This window comes from Balaenoptera musculus, chromosome 3 (genome assembly GCF_009873245.2).
Source record: "Balaenoptera musculus isolate JJ_BM4_2016_0621 chromosome 3, mBalMus1.pri.v3, whole genome shotgun sequence".
Classification (NCBI taxonomy): Eukaryota; Metazoa; Chordata; class Mammalia; order Artiodactyla; family Balaenopteridae; genus Balaenoptera; species Balaenoptera musculus.
In genome coordinates this window covers 166,692,234-166,712,961 of record NC_045787.1, presented here as the reverse complement: position 1 = coordinate 166,712,961, position 20,728 = coordinate 166,692,234, and the positions used below count along the sequence as shown (strand labels likewise).

Sequence of the window (20,728 nt, the reverse complement as noted above, 5' to 3'; positions counted from 1 at the left end):
ACTCTCACACACTTGTGGGGATGTAAAATGATACACCACAGTGGAAAAAAGGTTTGGCAGTTTTCTAGCAAGTTAAACCTACCCTTTAACCCAGAATTCCTCTCCTGGATGTTTATCCAAGAGAAATGGAAACATATGTCTTAAAAAACTTGTATAAGCATGTTCGTAGCAGTTTTCTAGACAAAAAGGAGAAATAACCCCAATGTGCATTAGCAGAAGAATGAATGAGAAACTGCAGACTGTGTTAAGTTAATGATGCATAGTGTAATCCCCCAACCATTAAACACACCCACACACACAGCCAAAAAGCTGATGGGGAACACTATTCATTGACAGAAAATTATGAACTACTGATAAACATAACACATAGGTGAATCTCAAAATCATTATGCTGAGTGAAAGAAGATGGATCCGAAAGAGTATATACATAACACAGAATGGGCAAAGGTAATTAATCCAAGGTTAAAAAAAATCAGAAAGAGTGTGGGTGCAGGGATTGACTTAGGAAGGGATGGGGGGAAACTTTGAGAGAGGTGGATGGTCATGTTCTCTATGTGATAGGGTGTGCATTACATGGAATATCCATCTGTCCAAACTGGACAGCTAAGATTTGCACATTTATTGTCTGTAAATCTTTTTTTTTTTTTTTTGGTCGTGCTGTGCAGCTTTCGGGATCTTAGTTCCCCGACCAGGGATCGAACCCTGGCCCCTGGCAGTGGAAGCACTGAGTCCTACCCACTGGACTGCCAGGGAATTCCTGGTCTGTAAATCTTAACCTAAACAAACCTTTAGTACCGAGTAGAGGATGGGGAGCGGTTTTTGGTATAGGTGGTACAAGATGCAGGATGCTGATAACTTAAGAGCCCGGTGGTGACTACACAGGGTTCATTATCCTGTGGGTGGATTTTGTTGATGTTTGAAATTTCCAAAATAGAAAGTTAAACAAAAAAACCCATCCGGCTATTAGCTTTCAGCCACAAAGCATAAGCGCAAGCTTCTGCCTTTCTCCACATGTGCTCGTTTGCTGGGCTAGCAGCCCTTGAAGAGGAGACCAGTCGTTTCGGGAGTCCTTCTGGAAGGTGCGAGGCGGGATCAGGGTGACTCCCTGGGGCGGCGCGGAGGTGGCCCGCCCGTGAGGACAAGGGCAACCGGCAGCCACACGCAACGTGAAGTCCTCTGCTTTTCCTTTTCCCTGTTCAGCTGGGTCAGGCTCCTCGGTGATCCCAATCACCTTGGGCGGCTGCACTTCTGCTCTGAACTTGAACTTGAACTTGTGATAGGAACCTTGTGATAGGAATCATTCCGTTGCTGTCTTCCCCGCTTGTTCTATCACAGTCACTTGTCCTCTCTCCTGTTTTTTCTTCCCCAGGCCGGAACCCGAGCCTTCTTCCTCTGACTCTATCTGCGGCCGCTCCCTGGAACACGACCCGCGGCCCAGCCTGGCCAGGTTGGCCCAAAGCTCTTTGTGCTCGGAGACACGCCCAGAGTGTTGTTTATAAGCCGAGCACATTTCCTTTGCCATCTGGTCCACGATAAGGGCAAACTTGAGAAATAAAGTGGAAAAGTGCAGGGCCACGGTGCCACTTCCCCTCCTGGGCCAGCCTGGCGTTTAGAAGGCACAGCTGACATTCTGGAGACGCTGCCCAGAAACACCCACCAGCAGGAACAGGGGCGAGAGTTCCCGAGTGTATGTGAGGGGGCCAAGCAGAGACCCGCGGTCTGCAGCCCTGGATCAGGGCCTCCATGAATGAAGCTGTCTGGGCACAAAGGGAAGAGGCTTCTGTTTACGGGAGAATACTCTGGTTACCTAGTAACCAGTAATGACAGGAAAGGAAATGCAGAAAAAGCTGAGAGCAATTTCTGGGCCTGGTTCCTGGTCCAGCGCTGACTCACCATGACCTGAAGCAATCTCCTTTCTATTCCCCGTTCCTCCCCGTGCCAAGGGGAGGGATCACCTGCCTCGCATAGGTCTGGTCGGTATTTAGGAAGCAGCATGTCATCTCTGGGTAATTAGGGGAGAGCCGGCCTGGCGGGTTTCTAGTTCCCTTCGTTCTGATTGGCCAGTTAACTTCCGCTCTGGGGAGACGCAGGCCTTTTACTTTTACTTTGCGGAGAGACACATGGCCGCCTCCTCGGGACATCGGTTCATGTTATGCTGGTACTTGGTGGCATCTGGATGGCACCTGGGTTCACTGGCCCCCAAGAAAGCAATTCATTTCTTCCCTATGGACAAGAAGGGACAAGTCCAGAATGTTCTCAAGAGCACGAGTTGTTTCAAACACCGGGGTCTGGTCTGATGCTTGTGTTGACATTCCCAGAGTTATTAGGGGGACCAGAAAAATCAGGTCCCTTTTTTTCTCCTGGGTGCCCTTCAGTCTGAGGCCAGGTCTAGGGAGCAAGCCACATGGAGTTTAGATTCTCCGCTGTCCCTGCTGGCGTGTGGCCCCTGCTGAGCGCCAGGCACCCAGAGGAGACCCGTACGGTTGGAGAACTAAATGTCCATCTCCTCCTTGCTGAAAAGTGGATCCTTTAACCCTCCATGATGGTGGAAACCACATCCTCTCTTGGACACTCCCACGCACCACCCCCAGTAGGCACTGATGCAGGGTCCCCACTGTGCACAATCGGCTGGTCATTCCCTGGGGGGGGCTGGCCCAGGCACTATGGGTGCTGATGGCATCCCTGGCCCCCACCCACCAGATGCCAAGAGCACCTCCCAAGCCTGAGTCTCTGATGCACTGCTGAGCATCTCTGGGGTGTGGGGTAGGGTCGCCCCGCTTGAGAAGCTCTGTTCTCAGGGAACACACAGCCTCTGGGAAATGAGCTGGACAAACGGCGCTCGAGTACAATGGACTCACAGACAAGTTGAGAATGGGGACAGTGACAAAGAGGGCACTGTGGTGACCTGGGCACCAAATCACTGCAATCCGGCCAGAAGGAGGGGGGAAGACGGCTGGACCCTTTAAAATCTACCCACTCTTTCCAAGAGTCATAATTTCAACTCACATCAAGGGTGACCCATTGTTCCCTCTTGGCCTAAACCTTTTGGACGCCCTGGCATTCCTCAGTTAATTTTCAGTTTTGTTTTTTTTTTCCTTTTGCAGCCATGGACTTTGAAGGATCAGAGTTGGCTCCGAGTCCCTCTGGAATGAAGTATCTTCAGAATTCAAATTCCTTTTTCTTTGGTAAGAACTGGGCTTCTGTTCCTGTTTTCTTGTTGGAAGCCAAGCTTTCCCTCTTTCTCCAGCAGAGAGAAGATCAGGCCCAAGCCCTGGAATTGGCCGTCAGAGGGCTCTAAGCTCAATGCAGGGGGTGGGAGGCAGCCAGGTCCCCGGCCAGTCCCATGGTCCCAGGGTTCGGGGTCGAGTGGGACAGGCCCCTCTGAACTCCAAGGACAGCCACCTTTCCCCCCCTGCACTGTAACGTGGCAACACCCTCTTACTTTCCTCTTAAAGAGACACGATTTGACTATTAATGTAAAAATTGTCCAAACTGAGGTATGGTTACCTTGTCTGGGATGTGGTCTGATTTTAGTTGCCACTGACAATGTCACAGATTCAGGGGAAAATGTGAATTAAAAAAACACAGATGTAGAGAACAAACGTATGGACACCAAGGGGGGGAACTGGCGGGGGAGTGCTGGTGGTGGTGGGATGAATTGGGAGATTGGGATTGACATCTATACACTAATACGTCTAAAATGGATAACTAATAAGAACCTGCTGTATAAAAAAATAAATAAAATTCTAAAAAAAAACCCCAAAAAACCCTACCCAGGCTGCCCTGACACTTTCACCCAGCACATGTGCTCCTGGCAGGCACCCACCCCGATTCTATACCTTATTAGTAATCACTTAATAATGCCATTAGACTTGGGTTCCAGGAAATGGAAATTCTCCCCTGGTTGGGCAGGGCGGGGGGCACCCCAAAGTTCAGCACATCGGCCTTTTATCTGTCCCCAGAGAGTGGGCCGGAGAAGTGTCGTACGCTTACCCGCGTACACAGAAACACACATGTACACACGCACCCACAACGCACACACATGCACACCCATACACATGTACCAACACACCCCCACCCCCGTGAATACACACACATGCACACACAGAAACATATAGGGGACACAGATACATAAACAGGCATACACATGTCCACACCCGCCCCGCACAGGCTGATGTGAGAAAAAATGGCCCAAAACACTCCTAAGACACTGTTGCCCTTTTCTTACTTCAGATATATTTCTATTAAACTGAAGGTTGACTAGGTCCAGGGTCCCAGCAGGGAAAAACAAGTGATCTTCGTAGTAAAAAAGGGGGGGACCCCTATGTTTACATATTTGCACACATGCATATGGGGAAAAACCCCTCAAAATACAGGTTTTTCTCTACAGAGAACTTCATCCCGGGATTCCGCTCTGAAATTGTCCCCCTGTCGCCCCACTTTCTGACACAGCCTCTCCACCCCAGCTCTTGGTCTCACCCCGCCCTCCACTCCCCCCCTCCACTCCCCCCGCCTCCCCAGCCCACGTCCTCCTCCATCTGGCCAGGATCCCTGGATCCCAACCCAACGTTTCTACCCCTCTATTCCTCAGCTCCCATTACTCCTTGTTTATTTTTTGAAATTAAAAAAATTTTTAAAGAATTTTTTGGCTGCACCGCTTGGCATGTGGGATCTTAGTTCCTGGACCAGGGATCCAGCCCGCGTCCCCTGCATTGGGAGCGCGGAGTCTTAACTACCGGACCGCCGGGGAAGCCCCGGGGAAGCCCCCGTTACTCCTTATTGATGACGCCCTTCCTGCTACAGCGGCAGAGCCGCGTGGACGGCAAAGCCGAGAGGTTCACTCCCCAGCCCCTCACAGAGGAGGCTGCAGCTCTGCTCTAGGTATGGGGAGGGGCTACACCGAGGGCCCCAGGCCTTAGTTTCGGCGCTGGTCCAGGGTGGGAGGCCGCCTCCCTCTGCATCCTCACGTCGGCCCCACTGCCTCCTCCCATGGGCTTCGAGGCCGGCTTTCAGGGTCGTCACAAACCTCTCCCTAGTGGCTGGGCTGCACCTTGGGATTCTGACCCCTCGTTTCTGGTCTCCTCCCTCTGATAGTGTCTTCTCGGGCCCTGGTCCGGCCCCTCTTGGTCCTCTCCCCCCTCGCGCCAGGTTCCCATTTCCAGATGCCCCCCAGACCTGGGCGCCGCTCCGGTGCCTCAGCAAATCCAAAAGAGAGCTTCTTCCCCCCAAAATGGCTGCTGCTTCTGCGTTCCCTAAGCCCCTGGGCTGTTGGAGCCATTGGGCATCTCCCTCGGCCTGGTGGCCACATCTAACTGGTGATTTGGTCCTCAGGTCTCCACCGGGCCCCCCTCAGGGGCCGACACCGTCCCTGCCCCTTGGGCTCGCACTGCAAGCTCTGGATCTGCCTCAGGGCAGCACGGGTATTCAAAATCGACGGCTGTCGGAAGCCTAAATGCGGAGGTGGGGGTCCGGGACACGACGTCAAGGGTCTGTGGTCCTTGAGCGGTGGAACACGTGTGGCCTTCACGCTCACGCAGCAGCTCAGACCCTCCGCGACCTGAAGACGGTGCATCCTAGCTGCCTGAGAGCCCTGCTCCGCGCAGCGCTTGGAAGAAACGGCCACCTGGATCCCTTCCCGCTCCCCAGCCTGCGAGCTCCATCAGGGAGAAGGCTTAATACTCTTCATGTGTCACTTGCCGGGACTGTGGCCGAAGCCTCAGCTTCTTTATCCGAGAAAGGGGTGGAATGATGTACTGGTTGTGCCCACCCCAAGCCTGGATCCCAGCCGGTGCTCGATAAATAAAATATGGCCTCGTGGAACAGAAAAGGGACGACAGCCACACCAGACTCCGGCACAGCGCGTTCCCTGTGTGACCGCAGTTCTCAGGGAACTACTCCTTTATCAGCCTCAATTAAGAAACAACAAACAGACTGAGGCTCAGAGAGGTCAAGCCATGAGTCCAAGGCCACACAGCATGAAGTGGCAGAGCTGGATCTGAACAGGGTCCTCCTTTAACAGGAGGCATGAGTTTATGAAGACTCCCCGAGTCTCTCGCTGTCTGTACCGCGCGGGGTCCTTGTTTCCTTCCCATAGAAATTGCTCCCCAGGCCCCACGCCAAAGAGAACTCAAAATAGTATCAGCAACACGGGCTCAGAGTTCTGCTTTATAAGTTTCTACAAGTTAGCTCAGTTACCGGAGCTATGAATAGACTGACATGGTTCGTGTGAATGAATTACGTGAATCCACGCTGGGCTTGCGTATTTCAATTCCCTATCTGGTGCTTCACCTTCTTAGTAACTGGAAGGAACTTGTAGAAAAAGACCCTGACAGTCACCATTCCCGTCGTCTTCCCCCCCAAGCAGTTGCCCGCGTGGGTAAAGAAGCCCGGGTCCCGCCCCTGACCGGCGGCGCATGCTCAGTGCCCAGCTTCACTCCCACCCCCGGAGACTGATGTCTCATTTCCACCACCTCCCCCCTTCGTGCTCTCCCTATGTCCCCTCTCCACGGGGGCATGCTGCCCCTTCTGCACCCACCACGTCCTGCCCTCTGCTCTGATGCGCTTCCGCTGTGGCTCCATGGGGACCGCCAGGCTTCCCCTGGTTTCTTTCTTTCTTTTTTAATATTTATTTATTTATTTATTTATTTATTTATTTTTGGCTGCGTTGGGTCTTCGTTGCTGTGTGTGGGCTTTCTGTAGTTGCGGTGAGCGGGGGCTACTCTTCATTGCGGTGCGCGGGCTTCTCACTGCGGTGGCTTCTCTTGTTGCGGAGCACGGGCTCTAGGTGCGCGGGCTTCAGTAGTTGTGGCTCGCGGGCTCAGCAGTTGTGGCTTGCGGGCTCTAGAGCGCAGGCTCAATAGTTGTGGCGCACGGGCTTAGTTGCTCTGTGGCAGGTGGGAGCTTCCCGGACCAGGGCTCGAACCCGTGTCCTCTGCACTGGCAGGCGGATTCTTAACCACTGCGCCACCAGGGAAGCCCCTTCCCCTGGTTTAAGCCACCTGACCCCTCGGCTCCCCCAGTTCAGCCCAAACGTAATTCAACACTCTAGGCTCTGAGACCGGGGCCTAGGGGGCTGGTGGCCTGAGGGAGGCCCCTGCGCTGTGCCGCCTCCACCCCGCAAGTCGACGTCTTTGTAGAACGAGGGTGGTCAGCGTGGCTTTGGGGGTCCAGACCTGCAGGGTCAAGGCAGGCGCAGCCATTCTGGCGTGGAGGCCACTGGAGGATGGGCTGGTGTCCCTGAGAGCACTGAGGATGGCCCCTGCCAGGATGGGACAGACGGGACCCCACAGAGCAAGGCTGAGGCCAAGGCCAGGCTGGAGAGCACCTGCCCCTCCAAGTGCCGACGGCTTAGTTAGCGAGGGCTTCAAAGGGGACTAAGTACCACATCGAGCAGCGGCTACAGCCCCCCGTCAGATCATCTCAGCCCCTAGCGCGCGCTCTCCCCAGCTCGGCACAGAGACCAGTGGGCCAGGACACTCTTGGATGTGGGGCCGGCCTGGGCACTGTCGGGTCCTGAGCAGCGTCCCCGGCCCCAGCCACTCGATGCCAGAAGCACCTCCCCAGCTGTGACAACCACAAATGGCTGAGACATCACCCAGTGTCCTCTGGGGGCAAAGTCAGCTGGGGATGAGAGGCACTGCTTCGCCTTTGCTGAAACTGCTCATACATTATAACCTCATTTTCTCACAATTCCCAGGAGCCTTGTACGTGCCTTCAAGTTTGAGAGGAGCTGCTGTAAGCCAGGGTGTTTTAGCCTCAGCACTAGAGACCTTTGGGGCCCATCATTCTCCGTGCGGGGCCGTCCTGGGCGCTGGGGGGGTGTAGAGCAGCCTCCCTGGCCCCACCCACTCGATGCCAGGAGCCCCCAGTGGTGATGACCACAGATGTCCCCAGACGTCGCCCAGCGTCCCCTGCGGCAGGATCATCCCCAGGGAGACCCACGGCATTTCCACGCCAACCACACACCCTTCTCCATGCCCGTGGCCTCGGACCTGCTTCCTATCACACAACTGTGCACGTTTGGCTTCTGGACCAGCCAGTCTGCCTCAAGAAAACAAAGTCTGGGCCTTAGTCATCCTTGCAGTCCCCTCCCAGCCCCTAGCGTGTTGCCCACGATGATCCTCCAGAGATATTTTGGGGCGAGCAGGTGGATGAGGGCCCTGCTGCCTAGGCTGCCCGCCTGTCCCGTCTGCCTTTGCTGAGCCAGCGGCCAGCTCCACCCTCCACTGGCCAGGGTCCCCAGCCCCAGGTTCCCGGGTGCAGTTTCATCAGTGTCCAGCTTTTGTATTTGGGCAGGTGGAGAAGGCACTGACCTAACTCATCCCCTCCTCCCTACCGCCCAAGTCTTCAGAGCGGCCCACACAGCAGAGGGGGGTGGGGGAGGAGGAGGAGCAGGGCGGGGTGACAAGGAAGAGGCCAGGAGCTTCCTCCTGGACAGCATCTTCTGGGTCTGAGCCTGGTGACAAGCCGGCACAGGACAGGGCTGCCTCGCTGCCAGGGCACTTCCCATCCCCCTCACCATCCCCAGAGGTGGCCAGTGACCATGGGTGATGGGCAGTACCTCCGTGACGGATTCGGACAAAGAGGAGGCTGGCTTTCTTCATCCCACTGTCGGCACACCCGGGACCTTCCAATTTACCCCTCCTCCCCTCCCCGTCATCACTTCACTCCGGAATTTAAAAAGCAGAGAAACGGCCTACCTAAAAATGGAGAACTTCCACTTGAAATCACAGCGCTGGAGGGGCCCTTAACATCTCCTAGCACGGCTCTTTCACCCGATGGAGGAAGGGCTTTACCCAAAGACATTAGGCATCCAAGCTGCGAGGCCTGATGTGTGTGGGGGCGGGGGTGGGGGGGGGAGGGCGGGTGGTGGGAAGAATTTTCAAGGAAATTTTTTTAAATGATCAATTTAAAAGAAAATTTTAAAATCAGGCTACAACTCCTGAAAAATGACTTGCCTAAACTGGGACCGGGTATGAAACAATTTTCTGGAATGCAGAGCAGTGTTTCTTTTGGAAAGATTTACCTTCCTCAGTATGCAACGATCTACAACTATCCTGCTGCAACAGGCTGCAGGAAGAATCATGTATTCTAATTAATCTTTGGGGGAATCTCTGAGTAAGTCAGAACTTATTCCTTTTAATTCCAGCAACCCTCGATGTAATTGGATCTTAATGACTGCATCTAATAGGGATGGCGGCCTAACAAGCTTTTTTTTTTTTTTAAACAGCTTGCTTTTATTTGTTCTAGAACACAAATGACATCCCATGATAAGTTTTGACTGCAAAAGAACACTGGGAAACGTGTTCAGACACTTTATATCGTCCTAAGACATTAGCCGGAATACTGGTACAAAGGTGCAGCGAGCATGTTCCGGGGGCATTCAGCCACAGAGCGAATCGCCCTTCAAAAAGAAACACAAATCCGTACAACTAAGCAAGCCTCCCCTCGAGGGCTGTATTACTGACCGCTGGCTGCTGCGTTCTCATACGGGAGGCACTTTTGCAGTTGCTGCTGCGTTAATCAGATGGGCTGCGCTCGAGACGAATAAAGCAGGATTGAGTCCCCACCAAAAATCTGCCCTGGCGAACTTTTCTCAATTTATAGCCCTGGTTGGTGGGCGGGGGCGGGGGGATGACGCAGGGACGAGGGAAAGAAATGTGTCACTGGCTTTGAATGAAGTTCAGGGGCAGTGTTTACCTAAGCAACCGAGCCTGGTAAACATTCGCTATCTCTGGTGGTGCAGTGAGACTGTTTTGATCGAAAGCCACACTGCAAAGTGGCTGCAAAGTGCCCCTCAACAGGGGAAGGATTTGGTGGGAACATCTTGCTTCTCCGTTATATATATATATTTTTTTAATTTTTATTGGAGTCTAGTTGATTTACAATGTTGTGTTAGTTTCAGGTGCACAGCAAAGTGAGTCAGTTATACATATACATATATCCACTCTTTTTTAGATTCTTTTCCCATTTAGGTCATTACAGAGAACTGAGTAGAGTTCCCTGTGCTATACAGTAGGTCCTTATTATCTATTTTATATATAGTAGTGTGTATATGTCAATCCCAATCTCCCAATTTATCCCTCCCCCACCCTATCCCCCTGGTAACCGTAAGTTTGTTTTCTACATCTGTGACTCTATTTCTGTTTTGTAGGTAAGTTCCTTTGTACCATTTTTTTAAGATTCCACATATGAGCCATATCATAAGCATGATGTACACGCTCCCCTGAGGGTCACCTGAGTATCCAACTTCTTAAGAGGAATCCGGAAGAACCAGAAGGTTCAGGGTTCAGTTTCCATCACCAGCCAACCTGACACGTGACTGTCTTTACGTGTGAACTGTCAGGGTTCGACACCCGGCTTTTCTGATATTCTTGAGCAACAGGAATAAAAACATAGTGCTGAAAAATGTCCGAGGAGTTGTGGCTTATCAGTGACATACGATAAGTAGGCTGGATGGGTGAAGACTTTTATAAACACAAGGAATTAGATTGAAAAAGACATTCGACTTAAGACTGAAATAGGTCTCCAGCTGAGGGAGGTCTAGGACATATTCCAGGGGCTAAAAGTTTTTTTTTTTTTTTTTTTCCCTAATAGCTCCTCTTGGTTTATATAGATGAGATGCCAGCATAACAATACGCCTTCTTCTAAGTAGACCCCCGGTGGACCTAGGTCTACCTTTGGTGGCAAATCAAACTCAAACAATTTCACCAGGGAAAAATATATGCAGATGTTCAATTAAACCCTGGAGTCCACAGTCCTGGCGCTGTTTGCCAGCCCTCATTGTTTGCTGAGTAACAACGGTTGCCAGGGGCGACGTAGTCGACTCTCTCTCCAAGAGCCTGTTGCTGGGCAACTGCGAGAATACTTCCCAAACCAAACAATGTCATCCCCGGAGCAATCCCCTCTATCTCACATTAACCAGATCTAAAAAAAACCCCTCCCAAATATGTAATCTATTATTTTCAGAAGCCCGAAGAGAAAGGCAAATAATCTCCTCTCTATAGTAACCGAGGGGAAAACAGTTTACCATATTTGTTCTGAAATAACAAAACCCAAGAAGGACCAACTCTCTCTGTGGAAAGCATCGTAGGAGGGACTCTTCAAGCCTTCCTAATGCTGGGAGGAGAAACTGCCTTTTTCTCCAAGAGGAAAGAATTTATTTATCATCCAGCAAACAATGTGGGGTAGCTCATAGCTGCACCCAGGTTTTCTGGGCAGTGGTTAGACAAACTGAAACAACCCGGGGAGATTAAGCTATCCGAAAAACACGTAAGAACAGGGGAGTAGAAACCTAATTAAAAAGACTTTTGAGACCATCAAGTGCGTTATGAAATAGGTACAAAGGGAACCATGGACTCAGTATTACACACGCCTCCTGGGACCGCTGGAATAAACCACAGCATCTGGCGTCCCAGAGCCTGCTCTTCTTGCCCTACCCTGTGAGGGGAAGGCTCTCGGAAGAGGAAGCCAGGCCACATCAGGGCCCCGAGATGGCAGGAAGCACAGGGACACACAGCTCCGGAAAGAGGCCACAGGGAGGTTCCTAGTGTTGGCCAATCTTGACCCACAGAGAAAAGAAAACCAGCTGGACTCAAAGCCAACGCGGCCTCGGCTCTGCGGAGCAGTGCAGGCTGCGCACGGGTCCCGAGGCTCTGGGACAGTGCAGGCTGCGCACGGGTCCCGAGGCTCTGCGACGGGGAAAGGGAGAGGGCTGCCCGCCTCCTACAAGGGGAGCGGAGAGTTCTAAGCCATGGTCTTATCTGGGGGGCGCGTGGCCAGGGATCTTAAAACACGTTGGCTGAATGGGAAGCACGTGGCTCCAGCGACAAGGGTCAGCAGTTTAGACGGTCAAAGCGCACGACCCTAAGAGACTTGTGCGTGATTAAAGCACGCCCTTTAGCTCTCGTTTGCGGTCTCGCCCCTGACGTGATCATGTCAGGGGCGCACAGAATCTTTGTCTTAAGACAGCGTCCAGGAGTCGCTCCTAGAATAAATGGACAGAACGGATGAGTGTCCCTGACAAGAAGGGAAGGTGGATTCCCACGCTGTTAGAATCTGAACCTGGGCTTCAGGGGGACCAGGAATTTGAGGCCAGCCTCTTGGGCCATTAACCCAGGGCTAAGTGGTAACGTGGAGTGGTCGCCATGCCCATCTCTAGTCCTGGAGGTGAGACCACGAGCAGCCGACACCACGGGAGTCGCCAGGGGACACTCCCATCCGAAGGGAGGCTCTGCCATGCAGCTGTGAGGACCCCAAACCCCGTGTCCAGAAAGAGGATTGACGCGGGAGTCCTAGTTGTGTTATTCATTGATTTCAACCAAAACCCACTTACTGAATGCCTAGCCCAGGCCAGGCATTGCCCAGGAATCAAAGCAGACCAAATTCCCTTCCCTCGTGAAGTTTATATTCTAATAGGCAGTGGGGGGCGGGGGATAGAGACAGTAAACAAAATGAATAAGATAAATATATACTATGTCAGATGGTGACAGATGCCAAGGGGAAAACGGAGCAGAGCTAGGGGCTGCCAGGGTGGGGTGGGGCTGCAACTTTTAAAGGGTTGTCACGTGCCTCCCTGAGAAGACTAACTAAAGAGATGAAGAAAGTGAGGGGCAGAGCCATTTAGGCATCTGGGGGAGGAGCATTCTTGTGGAGGGAACAGCCAGTGCAAAGGTCCTGAGGTGGGACCATACCTGGCTGGTGACTAAAGCTGAGTGAACCAGGAGACAAGGAGGAGGAAAGGTCCGCGCAGACCATCATACGGGCTTTGGCTTTTGCTCAGGGTGAAATGGAAGCGACCAGAGAGTTTCAGCCCAGGAACGACTTGATTTGACTTGTGTCTTAACTAGGTCCCTCTGGCTGCTGGGTTAAGAACAGGCAAAGAAGGAAAAGGGTGGCAGCAGAGAGAGTAGTTAAGAGGCTAATGTGATAATGCAGACGAGAGATGGTGACATGGCCCAGTCTGGGTGACAGCAGTGGAGGGGTGCCAGTCAGATTCTGGATAAATACTGGAGGTGGAATCAGCAGGATTTGCTAATGGGTTGGATGTGGAGTGTGAGAGAAAGGCGTCAAGAGTGTCTCAAAGCTTTTTTGCAATTAGAAGGATGAGAACAGGAAAATTTCAGGAGAAGCAGGCCTGGGGTGCACCCAGGAGTTGAGTTTTAAAGATGTGAGGTGTGAGAGGCTCCAACAACCAAGCCAGGATACTGAGAAAGCAGATGGATGTATAAGTGAACATCTGAGGGGCAAGGAGTAAGCTGGAGCCAGCAGTGTATAGATAATGTGGGCTGGAGCCAGTAGTGTACTGAGTATGTGGGTTGGAGGCAGCAATGTATAGATGACATGGGCTGGAGCCAGCAGTGTATAGATGACATGTGCTAGAACCATTAGTATATAGATGACATAGGCTGGAGCCATCAGTGTATAGAGGATGTGGGCTAGAGCCAGCAGTGTGTAGATGACATGGGCTGGAGCCATCAGTGTATAGATGACACGGGCTAGAACTGTCAGTATATAGATGACATAGGCTGGAGCCAGCAGTATATAGATGATATAGCCTGGAGCCATGAGTATATAGATGACATAGGCTGGAGCCAGCAGTGTATAGATGACCTATTTAAAGCCACGAGACTGGCTGAGCTCATCAAGGGAGAGCAGAGAAGAGACCCAGGGCCAGGCTCTCCATCATTTAGAGATCCTAAAGAAGAGGGAATCCAGAAAAGGAGCCTGAAAAGAGGAGGCCAAAGAAGTACGAGAAAGCGGTGTCCTGAGCACCAAGTGAATTGGAGGCTGGGAAATGACCACTGGATTCAGCGAAATAGAGGTCACCGTGACCCTGACAGAGCAGTTCCAGGGGAATGGCATGGGCAAAAGCCACAGGGATTGGGGCAGGTTCAAGAGAGACCAAGAGTCATGGAACTGGACACCCAGGAACAGACAAGTGTTTTGAGGAATCTCTGCTGGAAAGAGGAGGAGAGGGACGGAGTGGCAGCTGGAAGAGGAGGTCAGTTGAGAGAGAGTTTCTGAAAATGGAAGAAGTAACAGCAGGTGTGTGTCGTGACCGGCAGGATCCAATGGGAGGGAACTGACATGGGAGAGGGGGGAGAATTGCTGGTGGCGTGTCCTTGCATAGATGGGATAGGACCAGAACTCCTGCAGAAGAGAGGAGGGGGTGGCCAGAGTTAGGCGCATGGACGTCTGTCCACCAGCCCAGCACAGAAGGCAGAGCCTCGGCCCAGATGCAGGTGTCACCCCGTCATAGATGGGTAACCCCAAACCTGAAAGTCCCTTCGGGGAGCTCCTGGTCCCCAATCCCATTCCTCAGCCATGGGGCCCCTTTGTTACGATTCCAGGGCCCTCCTGAGTCTACCCTGGGGTGGGTCACTCAGGTCTACAGACTCACAGCAGAGCCCCCAGCAGACCCTGGGCTTGGAAGGGTGAGCTGTCGCTGGGAATGAGCCCACAGATGGCCTCCCCAGGCCCCAGGCTTCAGGGCTGCATGTGACCATGATAGGAGGTGGGGCCTTTGGGAGGTGCGTAGGTCATGAGGGTGGAGCCCTCATGAATGCGATTAGTGTCCTTATAAGAGAGACCCCAGACAGCTAGCTCACCCCTTCCACACCATGTGAGGACACAGCGAGAAGGCTGTGACTCAGAGAGGGCCCGCACTGATCACACTGGCACCCTGATCTCAGACTTCCAGCTTCCAGAACCGTGAGCAATCAATTTCTGTCACTTATAAGCCACCCAGTCTGTGGTATTCTGATACGGCAGCTTCAACGGACCAAGAGAGACCAACAGCCACCCCCTAACCCCATGGTTCCCCCTCAACAGTCTAACAGAAACCCTGTCCTTCATGTTTGCACACGATTTGCCCTTTTTATTCTTCCCCATGATGACTAGATGCCTCTTTGGAGATCCACCAACATGTCTGATCTTTCCACGTCCAAGTATTACTAGAAGTTTGTTTCAATACACCAATTTTTCTTGCCGTGTCCACATCCAAACACACAACCTTAAATAAGAAGACGCTCTAGGGTCGCACAGAAAAATAAAGCGTATTTCTTGCTCAGTCATGCTTGAACTATGTGAGATTACTGAGAAATTTAATGCAAGATAAACGAGTGAGGCCAGGAATCTTGCTGTGAGAGTTTCAAGAGCAGAGTTCTCCCGCTCTGGGTAACGCAGGGACTCAGGCCAGCAGGCAGAGTCCTCGCCTGTCTTAGGGAGGGAAGGACCTTCCCTGGCTTGGAAGTGGTCACTGGTCTCTGGGCTACCGCTATATCTCAACTGTCCCAGGACCCCAAATTCAGTCTCAGATCCCTTCGGAAGCACCCGGGGATCTCTGAAGAAATGAAAACACAGCGACGAAAGGCAAAATTAGGAATATTGATCTCACCCGTCATCTCCTCTCTCCCCATCTTAAACCCCCGTCCAATCCTACGGGAACAAAAGGACCTTTTATTTCGGGGCCTGTGAAAGTTTCAACCCCAAAGCCAAACCTCAGGGTGCTCTCACAAAATGGTGCAAAACGGGATTTTGTGGACGTTGTTGTTAAACCCATTATTCTAATTAAACCCGAGGAGAGAAATCTTGGAGGTATTCTAGGTTTTTAGCCTAATTAAGCCTAATTAATGCTAAGAAGATACACTAAAATCAATTCCATTTTAGAAAGGCATTCTCATCAAAAGCTTGGGGGAAAAATGTTATTTTTGAAATTGAAAAAAGGCACCATAAGACCTTGAAAATATTTTAAATGACTTTCCTGTTACATCAAGATTTGAGATGAGTCTTCATCTCAAACACTTTCTATGGGTGCGGGGTTGGGCAGGGCCCAGAGCAGAAAACCAGTAAGCAGCCCACGGGGCCCCAACAAACGCCCAGTTTTGCCTGGTTCTGTTTTTGGCATCTCCCTTCCCAGCCCCGTATTAAGTCAGCTCCCAAAGCAGAGCAAAAGATAATTAGGGGAAAAAAATGGTATAAAATGTTCTAGCTCTGCTTGAAAGGTGGAAAGAGAAACAGATGAGGACTCTAAAACATAACTCAAGTAACAGAGGACCAGCCTCCCCATCCTCCCTCCCTCTTTTCTCTTGTTCAAAATGTAGTCTTGGACAAAAAGCCACCTCTCGAACCCTCTCACATACCAATATTGGTCCCAGTTCCCCTTGCTTCTAGAAGTCGCGGCGGCTTGACCACCGTGACCTTTGAAAAGCATTTACCACTATTTCGGCAGCATGATTTTTTAAAAGATAAATATTTGAAAGATTTCTATCCAAGTGGAATTTGAAACTATTTGAATAAAGAAAAAAGTAAGGCTGAGCTGAAAAAAAGCCCTCGAAAGCTTACTGTGGGTTGAAATCATGAAGACACGATTGCATTTCCGTGTAAGTCAAATCCTCTTTTTTTTTTGACACAAATGTCGCGCTCAAGATTAGATTGAATGTGGATGGCTGAGCTCAACAATTTGGACTAAACCTCTTTGGGGATCTCAGCATCTCCCTAGGCTATTGCTCAGCCCAAGGTGATTAGGAGAGTATCTGTGAGGATGCAGAACACCAACAGAAATCGACCAGATTCTTCACTCTCTGGCAAATAGCAAGTGTGTTTCATCCTTACACATGAATGACCATGGACAACCACAAGAGGACATCCTGGCAACCTCTAGACAGGCCTTCCCCCGGTGGCAGAGGCTCTGGGCAGTGCCCAGGTCAAGGTCGACACTCAGGAAGATGGAAGATGGTTGAGGGGCAGCCCTGGCTGACACGGGCTGCTGGGACCACAGGGGACAGATGTGGAGCCGGTGGAGTCCTGGCCGTACCCTCAGGGGACGAGAGGGAATGCATCCTGGACCCGTGTATCTTCCCCCGGACACACAGCACCAGCAAAGCGAGACGCCCCAGGAATACAATGCGACGGCTGAGAGTAGGCGCCTGGGTCCCAATCCTGGGTCCTCTGTTTGCTGGCTGGGTGACCTTCAGCCAGTGGCTTAGACCTTTCTCGTTTCCGTTTCTTTATCCGTAAACAGAGAAAGTAAATCCTGTCTGCCTCTGCTGGTTATTGCGTTAAATAAAATGAAGCCTACAGGGGCTTCCCTGGTGGTCCAGTGGGTAAGACCTCGTACTCCCAATGCAGGGGGCCCGGGTTCCATCCCTGGTCGGGGAACTAGATCCCACATGCATGCTGCAACTGAGGATCCCACATGCCGCAACTAAGACCCGGCACAGCCAAAATAAATAAATAAATAAATAAATATTTTAAATATGAAGCCTACAAAGCGTGGGGTTCGCTTGCTGGCCCAGCACGTAGCAGATGCTCAGTAAGTATTCATTAGTGTCTAACTCACTCCGTTTTAAGGCAACCAAGATCAGTTGCTGGGTTTTGCCTGTTTAAATACCTGAAACCCCCAAAGCAGTTATGCCCTTTGCTATCTGTGATTTCAAAACAAACGAGTGAGATAAACACTTCAGGGAGCGCCTCGTGCTCTGTGCTGCGTTCATTCCAGGGCATATTTGTGGGGTTCGTCATTTTCACTGAATACTTCCTACTCGTTTCTCTCCTAGCATCGTGCCAAACGTAGCAGCTCTCCTTCCAAATGAACCCTGCCGGATTGCTGTTATAAAATGACATTTTATCATGGGCCCCCTTTCCCTTTTCAGAAACCCCGTCCTTGCAGGAGACCTCAGAGCAGTGCATCATCCTTCCGGGGGAGTTTAATTCCCCGTAAGGAGATCCTTTTTGCTTTGCCTTCTTTGCCACAAGTTTCTGCGATTTGCATCGAAACGGGTGGCTTCTCCAGGGCTAATTCAAAGACAGGTGACGGCGCCTGCAGTGTCCCCACGAGCCTGTGCCAGAGGCGGTGCAGAGCCAGGCAGCACAGGTGCCTGGGGGGGGCGGGATTCTCACCAGAGAGCAGGGTCTGCCTCTGCAGAAAATGACTTCTGGGCATCCCTCGAGACCTAGGATATGTGTGAACCTGCACAGCCAGAGAATGCAGAGCTAGCCAGAAGCAGTGTCTCCCTATCCCCCTCTCAGGATTTATCCTACAGAAATACACGTGTCCAGAAAGGTGCACGGACACACAAACACTGTTCACCATTGTGCAGAACAGCATGATTCATCATAGCCTCGAAGAAGAAACAACTCAATTGTCTGTCAGCTGATTCAGTAAGATGGGGTCCCATCCACGGCTGGAATATTACTCAGCCACGAAGAGGAGCAAAGCACTGACACTCGCTACAATGTGGATGGACCTTGAAAGCATGATGCTCAGCGAGAGAAGCCAGACGTGAAAGACCACACAGTGTGTGCTTCCCTTGATGGGAAATGTCCAGAACAGGCAAACGCACAGAGACAGAGAGTGGGTGAGTAGTTGTCAGGGGCTGGGGGAGAGGGGGGCTGGGGAGTAACTGTTAATGGGCACGGGCACGGGTTTCTTTTCAGCGTGATGGAATGTTCTGGAGTTAGTGGTGATGGCTGCATCCTCTGGATATACCAAAAGCCACTGAACTGTATACTCTAAATGGGCCAACTTGATGGTATATGAAATATATCTCAATAAAGTGGTTTAAAAGAAGACATATGGGCAACATATCCCTGGTGGCATTATTTGAAGCCACAAAAAACTGCAACCAACTTAAATGTCCATCAATAGGGAAATCATTAAATAAATCGTGGTACATCCTCTCTGTAATACTATGATGTCATTGAAATGAACAAGGTACTTTCTCTAAGAAAGATCTCCAAGCTATACAGTGCCTGGACAGAGAAGACTCTCAAATATCTGAGAAAGAATCTATGTTAAAAAATGCAGCTATATATGCTATAAAATAGGTACATTCATTTAAAAGGTCTAGAAGGACACACATCGTATTATTGGAGGCAAGGAAGATAGGAGAATGAAACAGAAACTTACAGTTGTTAATGACTTCTGCAGATGACTTTATAGGAACCTGATTTTTGCATTACTTACGTATCGTTAAAAAAATTGTGATACATTTGTAAGCACTTGAAGGCAAGTCAGTTCTTGTAAATTTGCAGGCTGTACCTAGAGAATGCTGTTTGTGCAGGGAATACCACTACTGTTCAACCCACTTGGTCTACAGTACGCTACCGCTCTTACGACCGGAGCCATTAATGTTAATTCAACATTGAACATTAAAAGAAACCGTACCAGGCTTCCCTGGTGGCGAAGTGGTTGAGAATCCGCCTGCCAATGCAGGGGACACGGGTTCGAGCCCTGGTCCGGGAAGATCCCACATGCCGCGGAGCATCTAAGCCCGTGGGCCACAGCTACTAAGCCTGTGCTCTAGAGCCCGCAAGCCACAACTACTGAAGCCCGTGAGCCACAACTACTGAAGCCCACTCACCTAGAGCCCACGCTCTGCAACAAGCCACCACAATGAGAAGCCCACACACAGCAACGAAGACCCAACACAGCCAAAAATAAATTAAAAAAAAAAAAAACAAAAACGTACCGAATAAACCAACTGTGGTACATTCACACAATGGAACAGGACTCCTGAAACACACACCAGCACGCTGAGTCTCAGATGCATTACACTGAGTGAGAGAAGCCAGTCTCAGAAGCTACATGCTGTGTGCCACCACTTATGTGACACTGTGGAGAAGGCAAAACTACAGGGCCAGGGACAGAGCGGGGTGGCCAGGGGACATGGGGGGAGTGGGGTGAGGGCCTGGCTGCAGACGGGCAGCTCAAGAGAACGTGTTGGGTTGTTGGAACTGCTCTCTGCCCTCTGGGTGGGTGGCAGTTACAAGAATCTACGCGTGTGTGAATACTCATAGAGGGGTGCACCCTGACTGTATGTAAACTATGAATGAACCAAAGGAACAGAGTGAATTTACTGAGTGCCAGACATTGCTTTAGGCACGGAGCATTCAAAGGTGATGACAGCTCTGCCTGGGGCCCCAACATCCTTGGGCAAGGGATTCAGACAAGAAACCAGTCACCAGATACGCAAGGTGATCTCCCACAGATGTGGGAGGTGCCAGAGTGAGCACTCCCTGCACCGGGAGTAGCAGGTGCAAAGGCCCTGGGGCAGAGGATGGCGGGGGGCTGGAGACGCTGGCAGAGACCCCAAGGGCACCGCCAGAAGTCTGGGTTTTATTCCAATTCCTGAGGGAAGCCCCAGGTGGGGGCACACTATCATCTCACTTACGTTCTTAAAAGAGCCTTCTTTTCAGACCATCGGGAGAAAGAGTGAAAGCAGGAAAACCAGGGAGGAAGAAGCTCCCATGGCATTTACTAGTTCAAATTTTAGAAATAATTAATGCTTCATAAGTTCCTAATTGAGCTTCTTGAGACCCATATACAGAAGCTGGGCTTTATACCATTTTATAAAGAAGCCAAATAACATTCACCCCAGTAAATGGAGGGTTAACTAGCTAAGTATTTAGTTAACATGAAAGTAACTGAGGGCCTCTACTATTTTCTTTCGGCCAAGCCACGCGGCACGTGCGATCTTAGTTCCCCCACCAGGGATCGAACCCGTGTCCACTGTGTTGGGAGCATGGAGTCTTAACCACTGGACCATCAGGGAAGTCCCCCTGCTATTTTAATGCAGGTAAATCATCGCAGCCCACAAGCATCAGCTTGCTTACGAATTCAGTGTTAATTGTCCCTACTGATTTATAAATACCATTATCCAAAAATTAAATACAAGTGTACACTCATCTTTTAAAAGGGCACCTAAGACAGAGGAAACGGACAAGG

The 20,728-nt window shown here is 51.1% G+C and overlaps 1 protein-coding gene across 3 annotated transcripts in view; it reads right to left on the bottom strand.

Moving 5' to 3' along the window:
- RFX2 (regulatory factor X2) overlaps positions 1-20,728 on the bottom strand; it is a 94,348-nt gene that overhangs the window by 53,452 nt on the left and 20,168 nt on the right. The window contains exon 1 of one of the 3 annotated variants that reach the window (XM_036848031.1): positions 9,468-9,542. The exons of the other annotated variants lie outside the window; for them this stretch is intronic. The gene's annotated coding sequence lies outside the window, so the exon portion shown is untranslated. Of the gene's footprint in view, positions 1-9,467; positions 9,543-20,728 lie in introns of those variants that run through there. 3 annotated transcript variants of the gene reach the window in all.